The sequence below is a fragment of the Stegostoma tigrinum genome, chromosome 15, assembly GCF_030684315.1.
Source record: "Stegostoma tigrinum isolate sSteTig4 chromosome 15, sSteTig4.hap1, whole genome shotgun sequence".
Lineage (NCBI taxonomy): Eukaryota > Metazoa > Chordata > Chondrichthyes > Orectolobiformes > Stegostomatidae > Stegostoma > Stegostoma tigrinum.
The window spans coordinates 16,686,372-16,702,159 of NC_081368.1; positions in this window are offsets into that span (position 1 = coordinate 16,686,372).

Consider the following 15,788-nt stretch of genomic DNA (forward strand, 5'->3'; position numbering starts at 1 on the left):
CTCTTCTGTACCCTCTCCAAAGCCCCCACATCCTTCCTATAATGTGCTGACCAGAATTGAATGCAATACCCTAAGTGTAGTCTAATTGAAGTCTTATAAAGCTGCATCATGACATCCTGACTCTTGTACTCAATTCTCCAATCAATAAAGGCAAGCATGCCGTTCATCTCCTCTATCACCCTACTTGTGTGGCCATTTTCAGGGAGCTAAGGACTTGCACCCCAAAGTCTCTGTACATCAATGTTGTGCAGGGTCCTGTCATTAACTATACACTTCCTTAACATTGGATCTTCCAAAGTGGCTCATACTTCACATTTACCTGGATTAAACTCCATCGACCATTTCTGCAACTGATCTATATCCCTAGATCCCTGTATCCTTTGACAATGCTCTACACTATCCACAACTCTGCCAATCTTTCTGTCATCTGCAAACTTACTAGCCGTCCCAATTACATTTTCATTCAAGTCATTTATATATATCACAAACAGCAGTTTGGATGTCTACAGAATGGTACTGGTCACAGACCTCCAATCTGAAAAATACCCTTCTACCACTACCCTCCATCTTCTATGGGCAAGCCTGTTCTGAATCCACGAAGCTGTGTGCCGTGTCACTGTGGGTCCTGTACATCTTATTCATCTGGATGAGCTGGCCGTAGGGGATCTTGCTGAAAGCCTTACTAAAATCCATGCAGACAACATTCACTGCTCTACCCTCCTCAATCATTTTTGTCACCTCAAAAAAATTCAATCAAGTTAATAAGACATGACCTGCCTCTACAAAGCCATGCTGACTGTCCCTCATTAGGCTATGCTTTTCCAAGTGCAAATAAATCCTACCCATAAGAATTCTTTCCAATAGCTTCTCAACCACCGATGTGAGACTCACCAGTCTATAGTTTACTAGTTTATCCCTATTTCCCTTCTTGAATAGTGGAACAACATTAGCAACTTGCCAGTCCTCCAGGACTTCTCCAGCGGCTAGTGAGGATACAAAGATCTAATGTTCCATTTAATTTTTTTTACTGTCGATGCTGAATGTTGATTGAACTTGCTCAAAATTCAACCATTCCACAGTTTCCAAACTCTGTGCTTGTGCCTCGTGTCAAGACGAGTAAAAGTCATGTGAGGCATTTACAGAAGTATATGATGGGTTAAGTAAGTGGGCAAATATTGGCAATTGGAGTATAATGTGGGAAAATGTGAAGTTGTTCATTTTGGAAAGGAGAACAAAGGCAAAGTATTATTTAAATGGAGAAAAGCTGCAACACAAAGGGACTTGGGGGGTACTTGTGCATGAGACATAAAGCTAGCACACAGATGCAGCAGGTGGTCAGAAAGCCAGTGAAATGTTGGCTCTTATTTTTAAGGATTTGAAATATCAGAGTAAGGAAGTCTTGCAACATCTGTACAAGGTGCTGGTGAGACCACATCTGGAATACTGCGAAAAGTTTTGATCCTCTTATTTAAGGAAACTACTTTAGAGGAAGTTCAGAGAGAGAAGGTTCACTCAGATGATCGTTGATATGGAGGATTGACTTATAAGCAAAGGTTAAACAGGCTGGGACTCTAATAATTGGAATTTAGAAGAATGAGAGATGATCACTTTGAAACATTATAGGATTGTTTAAGGGCTTGGCAGGGTAGATTCTGAGATGCAGTATTGCCCTCATGGAGGAGTCTATGACTAGAGGGCATAGTTTTGGAATAAGGAGGGACAAATTTAAGACAGATAAGGAGGAATTCCTTCTCAGAGGGCTGAGTGTCTTTGGAACTTCCTTCCATTGAGAGCTGTGGGGGCAGAGTCCTTGTGTATATTCAAGGCAGAGTAGGGGAAATCAAGTGTCTAAAGGAAAAGGCAGAAAAGTGCATGTGAGGAATGCCAGACCCTATTGAATGGCAGGGTGAGTTCGAGGGATGGAATGGTGTAATCCTGTTCTTATTTCTTAGGTTCTAAAGGCAATTTATTTTACCATAGGGAATGTCACAGTCCAAAATCTAATTAAATCTTGTCCTGATATCTGTCAGCAGTTTTTGGGGAGCCTGGGATATTCTTGCTTGTGTCTCAGTTCTACTTCCAATGAAATTTTCCTGTACTGATGGTTTTAGATTTGTAATGTGTGATGGATAGCAGATGCTGTTTGTCCAGCATAGCTTGAATTATGTTAAGTATCTGAAGTAGCTCATAAAGAATCCTTTGACAGTATCTTCCAAACCCATTGGCTCCACTGCCTGGAAGTACAAAAGCAGCAAATGCATTAGAACAGTACCACATGCAAGTTCCCTTCTAAATCTGACACTGCCCTGACATTTTTATATTCATTCACGGGAAGACGGCATCCCCAGCTAGGCCAGCGTTTACTGTCCATCCCTAATTGCCCAAGTGGCCGTTAAGAATCAACCACATTGTTGTGGATCTGGAGTCACATGTAGGACAGACCAGGTAAGGATGGCAGTTTTCTCTCCTACAGGTCATTAGTGAACCAGGTGAGGTTTTCCTGATAATCAACAATATATTCATAGCCATCATTAGACACTTAATTGCAGATTGTTTTTATTGAATTTAAATTCCATTGCTGTTGCAGAATTTGAACCTGGGATCCACAGAACATTACTTGGATATCTGGATTAACAGTTGGGCGATAATATTTAGAAATATACTGCTCTTACCTCACCAGGTCAAAACCTTGGAAATCCCTGCTGATATTTCTATTTATTCACAGGATGGGGTGCCACTGGGTAGGCCAGTTTTTATTGCCCATTCCTAATTTCCTCTCGAACTGACTGGCTTGCAAGGAGTATTTCAGAGGGCAGTTAAGCATCAACAACAGTGCAATGGTTCTGGAGTCACATGGAGGCCAGTCCATGTAAGGGTGGCAGATTTCTTTGCCTAAAGGGAATTGGTAACATCGATTTTTTTTTTAACAATTGACAAGGGTTACAGGGTTGCCATTAGGTTAACTTTTAAATTCAGATGTTTATTGATTAAAGTGTCGCCATCTGCCAGGGTGGAATTCAAGGCGATGTCTTAAGAGCATTAGCCTGGGTCTACTGGATTACTAGTCTAGTAAAAATAACAGTATTCCACTGTTCCCCCTAAATGTGCACACATTTGTACTACAATGTTTCAAGATGGTTGCTCAGCATGACTTTCTTAAGGGCACCTGGGAAAGGGAAACAAATTGTGGCCATGCCAGTGATACATCATGTAAAATAATCTTTTTTTTAAAACGTCCATTCATTTAACACTTTGACCCTTTTTGAAATTCTAAAGTTAATGAGCTAGCTTATTTCAGAAATGCCCTATTGATATTTGTTGTTTATTTTTCTAGTCAAAAGGAAGATAAAGCTGAGCAAGTTATAGTGAGCTATTAATAAATATTTGAAGCAGAGGAAAATGTCAAGTTCTGGGAAGGGAACAAAAGTGGTGTAGACATGACAAGTTGCATGGTCTCCTGTGCTTTATTTCCTGCTTTTTGTTTCCCTTCATTAGTATCAAACTACCACGAAGAACTGTTCCTGTGAGGTCTTTTTGTTCCAGACTAAAATATTGCAATACAAAGGATATTAATGCTGGAATGAGCACTTGTCAATTTCAAAGTTATTTACTGGTGCAAACTCACTGGTTCGAGTGGCATCCTTCTGTGTCATAAATGATTCCATTAACAATACAAAAAATGCAGGCAAAAATAAATTTCCTCCATCCTCAGTAACGTATCTGACTTCCATCCTGCTACTTGCTGATAAATATATCAAAGTTTCAAAATCATATCAATCTTGCATGACATTTCTTACGTGCACTGCAAATATTTTGCTATGCCCACTCAAGGCCTAATTACCTAATCTTATTTTAGAAAGGTCCTTTCAAACCTTTGGTCCACATTTTCAATTCTATTCATCTGAGAAAGGTTTGAAATAAGGTTCCATTGATCAAAGCCGAGTAACTAGTCCAGATTGTCACCCATCTTCTTGACTGCCTGAATTTAATGCAGCAGAGAATGGGTTGATTGAATGAAAAATGTTGACTATTGTTCTGTAGCCAGGGACACTCTGTGACAGATTGCCAAAGATTAGCTACGTGGCTTGTGACCACTTGGATTACCTAGGGTTTATGAAAGAATACCTTCAGCATAAGACTTCATCAATTCCCACATGCAAATATAAAGAGAAATTACTGAAAACCAGTCACCAGATGATGCCGAAGTGTATAAACAGTGGAAACTGAGCTGACCGGAATAATTTCAAACTAAGTATTCTTTCAAAGTTCAGTTCTCAGTGCTTTCATTTTTAGCTTTTCATTTACAAATACACCAAAGTTCATAAAGATATTATTCACTCATTTGTGGAGACATTATTGGCAGCCTTAGTGTTGCAATGCTAACTGTTTTTGGCCCAAATACACAGAAGAGCTTTAAAAGGAGCTGTTTTTTTAATTGGGTGATGGCATAAAAGTAATGTGTTTTCAGACTAGATCTCAAAAGGAATTTTTTGGTGTTTGTCTTTGCTTTTTATGGGAATACTTGGTGCAAGTTTCGCTGCATTTTTATCTCTTCCACCCACCTCCCATTTGACCTGTTAGTTACAGGCAAGAGAGTGAAGGCATGTCTCTATGTCTTTAACATACTTTGCAGATTAGACAAAGGTACAACTAAGTTAAATCTTGTTTTCATGACTCTTGATATCAGCCTAATCCCTCAGTATATTGTGTATATTGTAGTTGTTTGCATAAATAATGTAAAACTCTAAAAGCTATTATTTGCCATATGATTCATTTCCAGATATCGGCTATTATATATTCGTTATAATCCCATGTCCATTTTGGATGGTTTTAATCTTATTTTTATGATGATTCCAGCATATCTCCTCCTATCTATTCAGCCTTTGTGAATGAAAGGGTGTCTATAGTAATATGTATCAGTTTTCTTGATGACATTTTTTGTGGACAGATATTCAGAGAAAGCACATTAATTATCTTCAGTGAGAGTTGGATTAATTATGTATATAGTACAGATGGCCAAAACCAAGAGTGTCAGATACCACCAAGTCTGAAAGAAATGCAGGAAAAGATGTCAAAAGATTTGGTAAAAGTAAACTTCAGTTTGAGCCCTGCAGATTTTACAAAAGAGCAAAAGAATTCCTTAATTGTGTATTCCTGGAATAGAATAAAATGAGTTTTAGCAGGAGAGTTTGCAATAATACTTGATGTTGAAACCTTAAGGGGAAAATAAACATATTTTCTTGATGTTCAAACTAGAATTAGGGGGCATAGCCTCAAAATAAAGGGGAGCAGATTTAGGACTGAGTTGAGGAGGAACTTTTCCACCTAAAAGGTTCTAAATCTGTGGAATTCTCTACCCAGTGAAGCAGTTGAGGACACATTGTTGAATGTATTTAAGGCAAAGATAGATAGATCTTTGAACAGTAAAGGATTTAAGGGTTATGGTGACGAGGATAGGTAAGTTGAGCTGAGTCAATGAAAAAAATCAGCCATGATCTTATTGAATGGTGGAGCTGGCTCAATGGGCCAGATGGCCTACTCTTGCTCCTATTTCTTAGGTTCTTAAGTTCTTTTTCATCATGCTCTGTTTTCCCGTATTTTTCATCATATCCCTTTCCACTCAAAATTCTGTTCATTACCTTTTGATTCAGAGGGAAGCGTGCTAGCTGTTTATCATCATCTGACTGAATGGGTGGTCAGAAAGCCTGTGTTGTTTTCTCTGCCAATGTTCCATACCTTGGAGATGTAGGAGCGTTGCTTTGTCTTTTGATTTTTTTCTCATTGAAGAAGTTTTCCTTCTTTCCTGCTTTCCAAACAGGCAGATCAGGAATTGCCAGCATGAGGGATCGTATCACAGGACCATGAATTTTGTGGTGGAGAGAGCAAGAGTGCGTGAATGAGCTGACCTCTCTTACCCATTGCCATTATTTCAGTTTTACTCTGTGTGAAAGAGATTTACAACAAAATCTTCCATTAATACAATCAGGCAAGACAAGTATGCTTCCTTGCATTTGGCAAGGTCAAAATCTATATGCAATGCATAGCCAAAGTCAGGACATTGAACACTGATGGAGAATAGAGAATATATATGGGTAATCCTCACTACAATACTGTAATTTGTACGCAAGACAAATAAACAGAGGGAAAAATGCAAATTATTTTAATAGTATACAAGTTCAAAATACACACCCTCTGGAAATGTCAACCTTCATTTTTGTATGGTAGCCGCCCTGGCACCTTATACCATTTGTATCATAATTTAAAACTTGAAAGTGCAATAAAGGTAGAAACATTATTCATCTTTTGAGCTCTTCTACATAGCCCCACACTGTTTCTTTAGAATGTTAATTTATGCAGATGCCCATTTACATGACATGAGTTTTTTCTACCTACAGTGGGTGTAATAGAGACTTTCCTCATTGATGGTGCATTCAGATCTAATCAGCCATCTCCCATGAGTCCGCATTAAAACTTAGAGACAGTAAACATGCAGCAACAGTACAGTTCTTACGATATAGAAACTTGAGTAGATAAGAGTCAAGCTATTAATACACTGATTCATATGATGTGATAATTTTGTTTGGAAAAGATTATCAAAAAGCTGGCTAATGATTTGTGTCTGACCTAAATATAGACAGTGTTAAGGAGGGTCAGTGGTACAGGCAGTGTTGAGCGCAATGGAGCTCTGCCTTTACTTCATTTAAGCATTGTCCGTGAAGTTTGGGGATGCCCCTGAAGGGACTAGATATAAGCAGTTCAAAACATTGTGAGCCTACCTAGCATGTGCAATAGTCAACCAGGGGAGGCCATGCGCTGGGTATGGGCAGGGCAGCAGACAGTTGGTTCTGGGTCTGAGTTGGTATAGCCAGTACAGACCAGGATTGATGCTGTCTGGGATGGGTCTAGGAGTTGTAGAGGAAGGCTCATGCTGTGTCTGGGATGGTTATGGGCAGTGTAGAGGATGCAAGGTTAGTGCTGTTCTTGGTCTAAGTACAGACAGTATAGCTGGTGGTTGGTGTTATTTGTGCTGAATCTAGGATGGGGATGTGCAGTGTACAGGAAGACTATGAATGTGCCTTGGCCAGATAAGAACAGTATAGATGGGTGCTAGGGACTTTTCTAGGCTGGGTACATGAGAGGATGATGCCTTATTTCAAGATTCAGAGAAGACCTGCTTAAAAAGAACCAATGATGGCCCGAAACATCAGCTTTTGTGCTCCTAAGATGCTGCTTGGCCTGCTGTGTTCATCCAGCTTCACACTTTGTTATCAATGATATAGGAAGAAGAGAATTAGCTCAAAGCAGGAGCAGCTTAAGGAATTATTGGATAAGTTCAGAACAAGGAAGGTGAACAAATTTCAGAGTAAAAGGGAAAACAAAATAAGATCTTATAAAGGAAGAAAGTGAAAAGAATAAGCGCTGAAAGATGAAGAAGTAAAGGTTGAAAGAACTGTGTCAAGGGATTCCTGAATTATGGTGATAGCAAGGAACACCACAAGTGCAAATAAAAGAAAATATTTTATTTTCCTTGGGTTTAACAAATTTACTTTGTAATCAGTTAATTATTTCTCTCGTTGCAATGTATTGAGATAAGGCCAATATTTGGTTGTTGCTTGACTTAAAGGAGTTCTATAAACGAATAGTAATTTAACAGGTAGGATCGGAGTAAGGGAGAAAGTCTAACTCAGAGTTACCATACATGTGAATGTATAGAATGTTGTAGATGACATTGCCGCATGGAAATAGAATGTTGTGGCTATAACTGACATCTTGGGCAAGATTCCTTATTAATATTTTGGATATACAGTGTGCAGGAAAGGAAGAAAGTGAGGAGGGTTGGCAGTTTTGATTAAAGAGAGCACTTCTGAGCTGGAAAAGTGGATGTCCCAGAGCGGTATAGAAATGATCTAGCTAGATCTAATGAATTAAAAAAAAGATATTACTCGGTGTTGCCTATAGTCCTACAAATGGTGGGAAAAATGTAGAGTAACAAATTTGCAAAGAAATTTCTGACAACTGAAAAAAATTATAACACAGTCATTGTGGAGGAATTTAATGACCTGATTATAGATTAGGATAGCAGTTGTGTGAAGGGGTAAGGGGGCAAGAATTTCCAATGTGTTCAGGAAAATGTTCTCTAGCATCCTGTAACCACTTCAACAAGAAAGGAAGCACTACTAGACCTGCCTGGTTCTTGGGAATGAGCTGGGAAAAGTAGATCAAGAGCAGAACATTAGGAGACATGATCTTGAATCAAGGTTTAAACTATGTATGACATGGACAAGGAGCAATACACAGTAAAAACAATTAAATGGGGAAAGGTAACAAGTGGGGTAAGATTGAACCTGGACCAGATAAATTGGGGTTAATGTTTGGCAGGAAAAATGGGAGCTGAACATTGGACAATGTTCAAATAAGTGTTTCAGTGTCAATGTATATTCCCTCAAATGGGAAAGGTAGGGCAAACAAAACTAGAGCTCCCTGGATGACAAAAAGAGATAGAAATCCAGAAGAAAAAGTGTACTTGTGACTGATATCAGGGAAGTATAATTGAGAAGTAAACTTAAAATAGGAGGTTCAGAAAAGAAATAAATAGTCATAGAATCCCTGCAGTCTGGAAAGAGGCCAATCAGCCCATCGTGCCTGCAACAATCCTCCGAAGAGCATCCCACTCAGACTCAGTCCCCTCTAGCCTGTTCCTGTAACCCCACATTTACCATGGTTACTTCATCTAACCTGCACATCTTTGGAGGAGGAAAGAAGGATTTTGAAAAGAGATCGGCAACTGTCATTAAAGAGAATTGCACAGGTGTGTTTTAAGGTACTGAGATAATGGGTGATAATAGGCAGAGTTGGGCTGATTAGGAACCAAAACAGACATTTACACATTGACGCAGAAGCCATAGCTGAGGTAATAAATGAACACTTGCCACTTTTCTTTACCCAGGAAGAAAATGTTACTCAGACAATAGGGAACGAGCAGAAAAGCAGATAATAGAAGGATTTTAAATCGATAAGGAGATGATCTTAGATTAGCTATCGAAATTTAAGGTGGATAAGACACCAGTGCCAGATGTGATACATCTAAGGATACCGAGAGATTTGAGAGTTTATATTTCTGAGCATTGGCAATAGTTTTTCAGCCCTCCTTAGACTCAGGTGAAGTGCTAAAAATTGGAAAATTACAAATGTTACACCCATGTTTGTAAAAAAAATTTAATGATAAGCCTAGCAACAAAGATCAGTCAGTTGTTGGTGGTGACTTCAAGAAACAATAATTTGGAATAAAACTAACAGTCATGAGACAAATGCAAATTAATTAAAGAAAGACAGCAGAGATTTCTTAAGGGAAAACCATGTTCAATTAACTCGTTCGATTTTTTGAAGAGGTAACAGAGAGGAGTAAGGGCACTGATGTTTCATTGTTTCATATGGACCTCCAAAAGGTATTTGATATAGTGTCACAAAACTGAATAGTGAGCAATGTTATGGTGCATTTAATAGATGCAACAGAGTGACAGGCAATGAAATGTAATGGTTAGTTAATGATTTTCAGGCTGGTGGCAGGTGTGCAACAGAGTCTCTGTTAAAACTCTTGCATTTCCTGACATACAGTGATGACCTAGAGCTGGCTACAGGGCAAAATATCAATATTTTAGATGAATCAAAACTTGGGAGCATTGTAAACTCTTAGGCGGATAGTGCAGAGCTTCAAAAGGATTTGGACAAGTTGGAGTGATGGGCAGATAGGGAGCAGACAAGACTCAATTTGGAGAAATGTGAATTGAATCATTTTGGTAGGAAAAATCTGGACAGATAATACAAACAAATGGTGCAACCTTTAAAGAGGATTCAGGAGCGGGATGTGTTCATACCTAAGTCATTGAAGGTGGCAGGACAGGTTAAGAGAATAATTAATATAAGTTGCAGTATCCTAGGTATTATAAATAAAGCCAGACAGTACAGTTGCAAGTGTAGTTGTATTAAATTTTTACAAAACACTGATTTTGGCCAGGAGAAAGAGAGAGTGAGAGATCTTATAGCCTTGCTGAAAAGTGTTCCAGCAATTAAGGGCAGTAAACCCTTTTTATTTCAGAAAATGCCTAAACCGTTCAATATCTTTCAGTTTCTCTTTCCACATATTTCATTAACATATGTGTCTCCGACACTATCCAGAGAGGTGTTTGCTGTTTTCTCTTACACTTGTTTGACAAATTGGTTGTCTTGCTGCTGGCAACTGTCACTCAACATCACCACATAATCATCATCAAATTCTGAAGAAGGGTCACAGGACCTGAAATGTTAACTCTCCACAAATGCTACTCCACAGACCTTCTGCGGTTTTTCCAGCAATTTTTGTTTCTTTTTGATTTTCAGCATCTGCAATTCCTTGGTATTTTTTATTGTCATCAAAGTGTTCTTCCTCATTCTCTTTAAACATGAGTGGTGTGTTATATGTTGGAGTAAGCTGTTTTCAAGTTGGTTACAATGTAGCACCATGATGTGTAATGACTATGTACAATCCTGGCTGTTTGCAAATTTGGGAAACCTTTGCTAGTATCTAGCATTTGTATTTTTATTTCTAAATCACCTTCTCTGTCCAATGCATAGTGTTGGTAGTTCTTCATCTGCTGTCTTGTTATGTATCTCCTTCATTCTCCTCTGTCTTGAAGAATGTCCTGTGTCTTAGAATGGTTAGACAATTGTTTATACCATTTTGTTTGTTACCTATTTTGTATTCTTGTGTTTTGCTCGGCATTTGGTACCACGTTTCCTGAAAATATGTGCCCAATGTCCCTTGGTGCAACATGTTTTACAGCAATACCATGAAGAGCCGGACCGCTTTTCAGTAGGTGCCACAACCTGCATCCCTTATAGATTTTATTAGTTTGGTGCATTCTGCTGACCAAAGCCACAGCAGTTGACTGTACCTAAAGCATGTTCTTATTGTTGGCCTCCTACTGTGGTTTCATAATTGCATCCATCCTTAAGTAATATATCAATGGTATGGCACTTATTCTTGACTAAAAGATCTTTTCTAAATGCTTTGAGCGGTGTAGAGGTAATGACTAACACAATGAGCTTCTCCGTCCCTCCCACTTCAAACAAAGTCACATTCATGCCTTTTGCTGCAGCATCTTCTGACAAACGGGTCAATAGACTCTTGAAATTATAGTTAATAATGAAGCTGATTTTTACCTTGGGCTGCTCTAAGAGAACCTTCCAGATCTTTTCTTGGTCTTTATTATCATCTTTTTAATCATCCATGGACAAGACCAGATATGTTAATGCCATGAAGCACCTCCTTGTCAATGACAAGCAAGGTTTTTTCATTTACTCTCTGCCCCATCCCCCATCCCTGTTTTCTGCATATAAACTGACGTTTTCCCAGCCACCATCAGTTCTGAGGAAGGGCCACTGGACCATAATGTTAATTTCACAGATGCTGCCAGAGCAGCTGAGCTTTTCTAGCAACTTTGTTTCTGCTCACAAATTGTTTACTTTCCTAGAGACAGCTCAGACTTCTGCCTTACAACGTCTCTTCAACAAAAAAAAAGGACACAATAACCTCATAAAGTGACAGCATCATCACATTGGCGCATTGGACACGCTAACTCAGTGTGTTCTGGCTCTGACCATTGGCCAGCACACTCACTTCCTCAGTTTAGGCTTTGCCTTTGCCTTTCACTACATCAAGGGCAAAAAAGTGCTCTCCAGATCTTAGTGAGCAGGGAAATGTGGGTGGGCCATGAGAGGGAAAGTGGAGAAGGGGGCGTAATGGAGGAGGGCACGGGTGGTGGTGGGCACAGTGTTTTGCAGAATCCACCATTGCTCTAAAACCCAGAGGCCATCCACTATCAGTATCTGAGCAGTTGACCGTCATCAGACATTGACGTAGAAACTAAGCAAATTGCTCCCATACTGTTCTGAAGATCGGTGGTCAGGAAGTGCAAATTGAAGTGGGATAAAAAAAAAGCCGGAGATATTAGTAAATGGCCTTACGAATGTTAGAAATTGCATATAAAAAATCTCAGCTCCAAACCTATAGGGAAGGACTTTCATTTTTTTTCTTTCTTTTAATCCAGAAATGTTCTCACTTACAATTAATCATTTTTTTTGCCATCATCAATCCCACTGTGCTCTCACTTTACAGAACCTAGAGAATTTTATGTAGGCTGTGAAGTCTGTTTCCTGGCTGTTAAAACCGAAGATAGGAGTTAAATCTCCAGTCAATTTAATTTTAACTATCACTAACACAATAATCTAACACAGTCATCACGCGTGCAATCAATCAAAAAACACTTTGCATTTCTCCTCAGTACCACTCCAAAATCTGGTGAAAAGTAAAATTCTGCCTGTGACGCATTGGATCTACCAAAGGATATTAGACCAGCTCCGGTATTCAGACACCATTCATACAATGGATGGTGCAGCTTAATCACGTGGCTATGTTCCACTAGTGGACAGATTTTTCCCTGGATGGACTGATGCAGATAAATATATTAATTAATTAGAGATCAAGGGAGTCCAATTACTCTGTCCATGTCTGTTGATCACTTTTAAAAATTGTGCTTTTTAATTTATATTTCCATCTGCTGAGCTGTAAGAGCCTCCCATCCTCTGTTTTGATCTCAGCTGCTTGGCCATGTTCACTCTGAGCTGGAACATGGGAGACTGCACCAAATTGCATTCACACCTCCAATAAGCCCCCACCATGTATTATATCATTGGGGTCCAAGCTAACACAATTATTCTGCTAATTGTAACCCTTTGACATACCCTCAGAGGATACTTTTTGTAAAAGATATAATTCTTTAATTTTCAAAATGTTTAGAGAATCAGCTCCCCTCCCAACTCCTATCCACCCTCAGCAAGACGTGATCTCCTGTGAATTGGAGAATGGCCTGCCAAATCCTATAATGTATGTCACTGCAGTGCTAAAGTCAGTTCAGCAAGTGTTCATAATAAAAACTCAGGTCTCTTCAAAATGTTGAGTTTCCTGCCTTGTTCAGTGTATGGAGAGATGGGGTGAGTGCAGGGATCGAACTGGTGGCTGAATGGAAAGCAGATCATACAATGGTACCTTTTAAACCTGTGTTTTTGATAAGGAATTCCGCATTAATTTGTGAGATTCTGTGGAACTCCAACCCTGTCTCCCACTCAGGAGAGATAGCCACGGCCCCAGAAGGGTGAAAGACAGCTGGTGGTGGTTTAACCAGATGGCCACCACAACTCAGGCAAAGTTGAGAAGGTGGGACCTTAATGGTAAACTCAGCCAGACCAGGAATTGAACCTGTGTTCTTGGTTCTATTCTTGGCATCGCTAACCAGCAGTCCAGCCAACTAAGATAATGAATCCATACCTTTATAGGTTATGGAGCAAAGGAAATAAATGAGTTTTTTTGAATACTTTTAAAAACATTATATCTTGAAAATGTCAGTATAGAACATAGAACATCGAACAACACAACGCAGAACAGGTCCTTCGGCCCTCAATGTTGCGGCGACCTGTGAACTAATCCAAGCCCCTCCCCCTACACTATCCCATCATCGTCCATATGCTTATCCAAGGACTGTTTAAATGCCCCCAATGTAGCTGAGTTAACTACGTCAGCAGGCAGGGCGTTCCACGCCCTTACCACTCTCTGAGTAAAGAACCTGCCTCTGACATCTGTCTTAAATCAATCACCCCTCAATTTTTAGCTATGCCCCCTTGTACAAGCTGAAGTCATCATCCTCGGAAAAAGACTCTCACTGTCCATTTGGTGAAAGAGACACAGTCTGTTGAAGGTTTTCATCTTACATTCATCAGGATGATTTACTCACCAATAAAAGGGAAACCAACACTTATGCTGAATGAGACGAAAGTGCTGATTAGTTGGCAGGTGGAATCTGATTGAAATTAGCATTGCCAGGGAGAATGCAGTAGTAACTGATAATTGACAGTTAACTGCTAGGTATTATTAAGATTTTAAATCAAGGAGGTTGATTCTGATTGGTAAGGGAAATGCTCTGAAAAATAAGTCAATGAATAGATACCACCTATTTTGTTGATTTGTAACAGACATGTATGTTCTTTCCTTCTGTGAAGAACAGGGTCCTGAACATTAAATTATGTAGCTTCTAGCCTAAGCAAGTGCACCACACTGCAAGCTTACCTGGCAATCCTTAATTGGTTGACAGTCTAATTCTTCACACAACCATGATAATGAAAAATTCAAAATCTTGGTACATTTTCCAATTTACCTGAAAATTGTGTGGACTCCTTTAAGAATGCTTGGCGAATCCTCGGGCTCTCGGAATTCTGGGAGCTGGCTGAAGAATACTATGATAAAAGAATGAGGGAACAAAGATATTAAGATATGAGGGCCGCATGCCTCTAGGCTGTTCCTGCAAAATTGTCAGGTCCCTCTTCATTAATTTCCTTCCTTGTTTTCGTAAAATAGAATTGTGTACATTTTAAGCAATTGTTGTTTTTCAAGTTCTGCAGTACTTACTCAACTGGCATCAAACAAAATTCAAATGATAAAAGTGGAAAATGTGGAGGGAAAGAAGCTGCCAGGTGGAAAAGCTGTGTTGCACAAATTGATCCAACACAATGGCAAACAGCAATATATTTTGTTTTTACAGCGTCTTTAATGTATGGCACCCCAAGGCAGTTCACAACAACGTCACAAAGTACAATATGACACCCAAGCATTATTAGAACTTTGGCCCACCAAGCCTGCACCAACAAACGATGTCTTTCTGAACTGAACACATATTGCCTCCAAGCAAACAATGTAACTCTATTAAAAACCAAAAGAACTGCGGATGCTGTAAATCAGGAACAAAAACAAAGTTACTGGAAAAGCTCAGCCGGTCTGGCAGCATCTGTGAAGGAAAAAACAGAGTTAATGTTTTGGGTCTGGTGACTCTTCCTCAGAACTCAGGAAGGGTTTGGGTTCTGAGGAAGGGTCACTGGACTCGAAACATTAACTCTGTTTTTGTCTTTACAGGTGCTGCCAGATCTGCTGAGCTTTTCTAGCAACTTTGTCAATGTCCCTCCATTCCCTGCCAATTCATGTAACTGTCAAGATACTTCTTAAATGTTGCTGTTCTGTCTGGTTTTACCACCCTGTCTGACAGTGCATTCCAGGTACTTACTGTGTAAAAAACATGCCTCTCACATCTCCTTTAAACTTTACCTTAATCCGACGTCGCCTTGTAATTGACTTTTCTACACTGGGAGAAAGAATCCGACCGCCCATCCTATCCATGTTTCTCATAATTTTGTAAATTTCTATCAAGTCGCCCCTCAGCTTCTGATGTTCAAGTGGAAACAAACCAAACTTGCCCAATCTCTCCTCATAATTAATACCCTCCAAACCAGGCAAAATCATGGTAAACCTTTTCTGTACCTGCTGCAAAACGGATATTAGGAGTGATGAGCAACAGCTAGCTAAAGAGCTGTGTATTAAGGAATGCCTTAAAGTAGTAGAGGGAAGTGGTGCAGTTCAGGGAAGGAAACCTGTTCTTGGCAGCTAAAGGCACGGCAGAAATAGTTGGGTAGCTAAAATGTGGGATAGTCAAGATGCCAAAGTTAGAGGAATGCAGATATTTTAAAGGCCTATAGGGGTAGAAATGACTACAAATATGGGAAAGGGTAAGGCGATAGAGGATTTATAAACAAAAATGAGAATTGTAAAATCAAGATGTTCCTTGATTGGGAGTCAATGTTGGTCAGCAACCATATAGGTAATGGGTGAACAGGACAGTGTGAGTTAGGACATCGGCAGCAAAGTATTA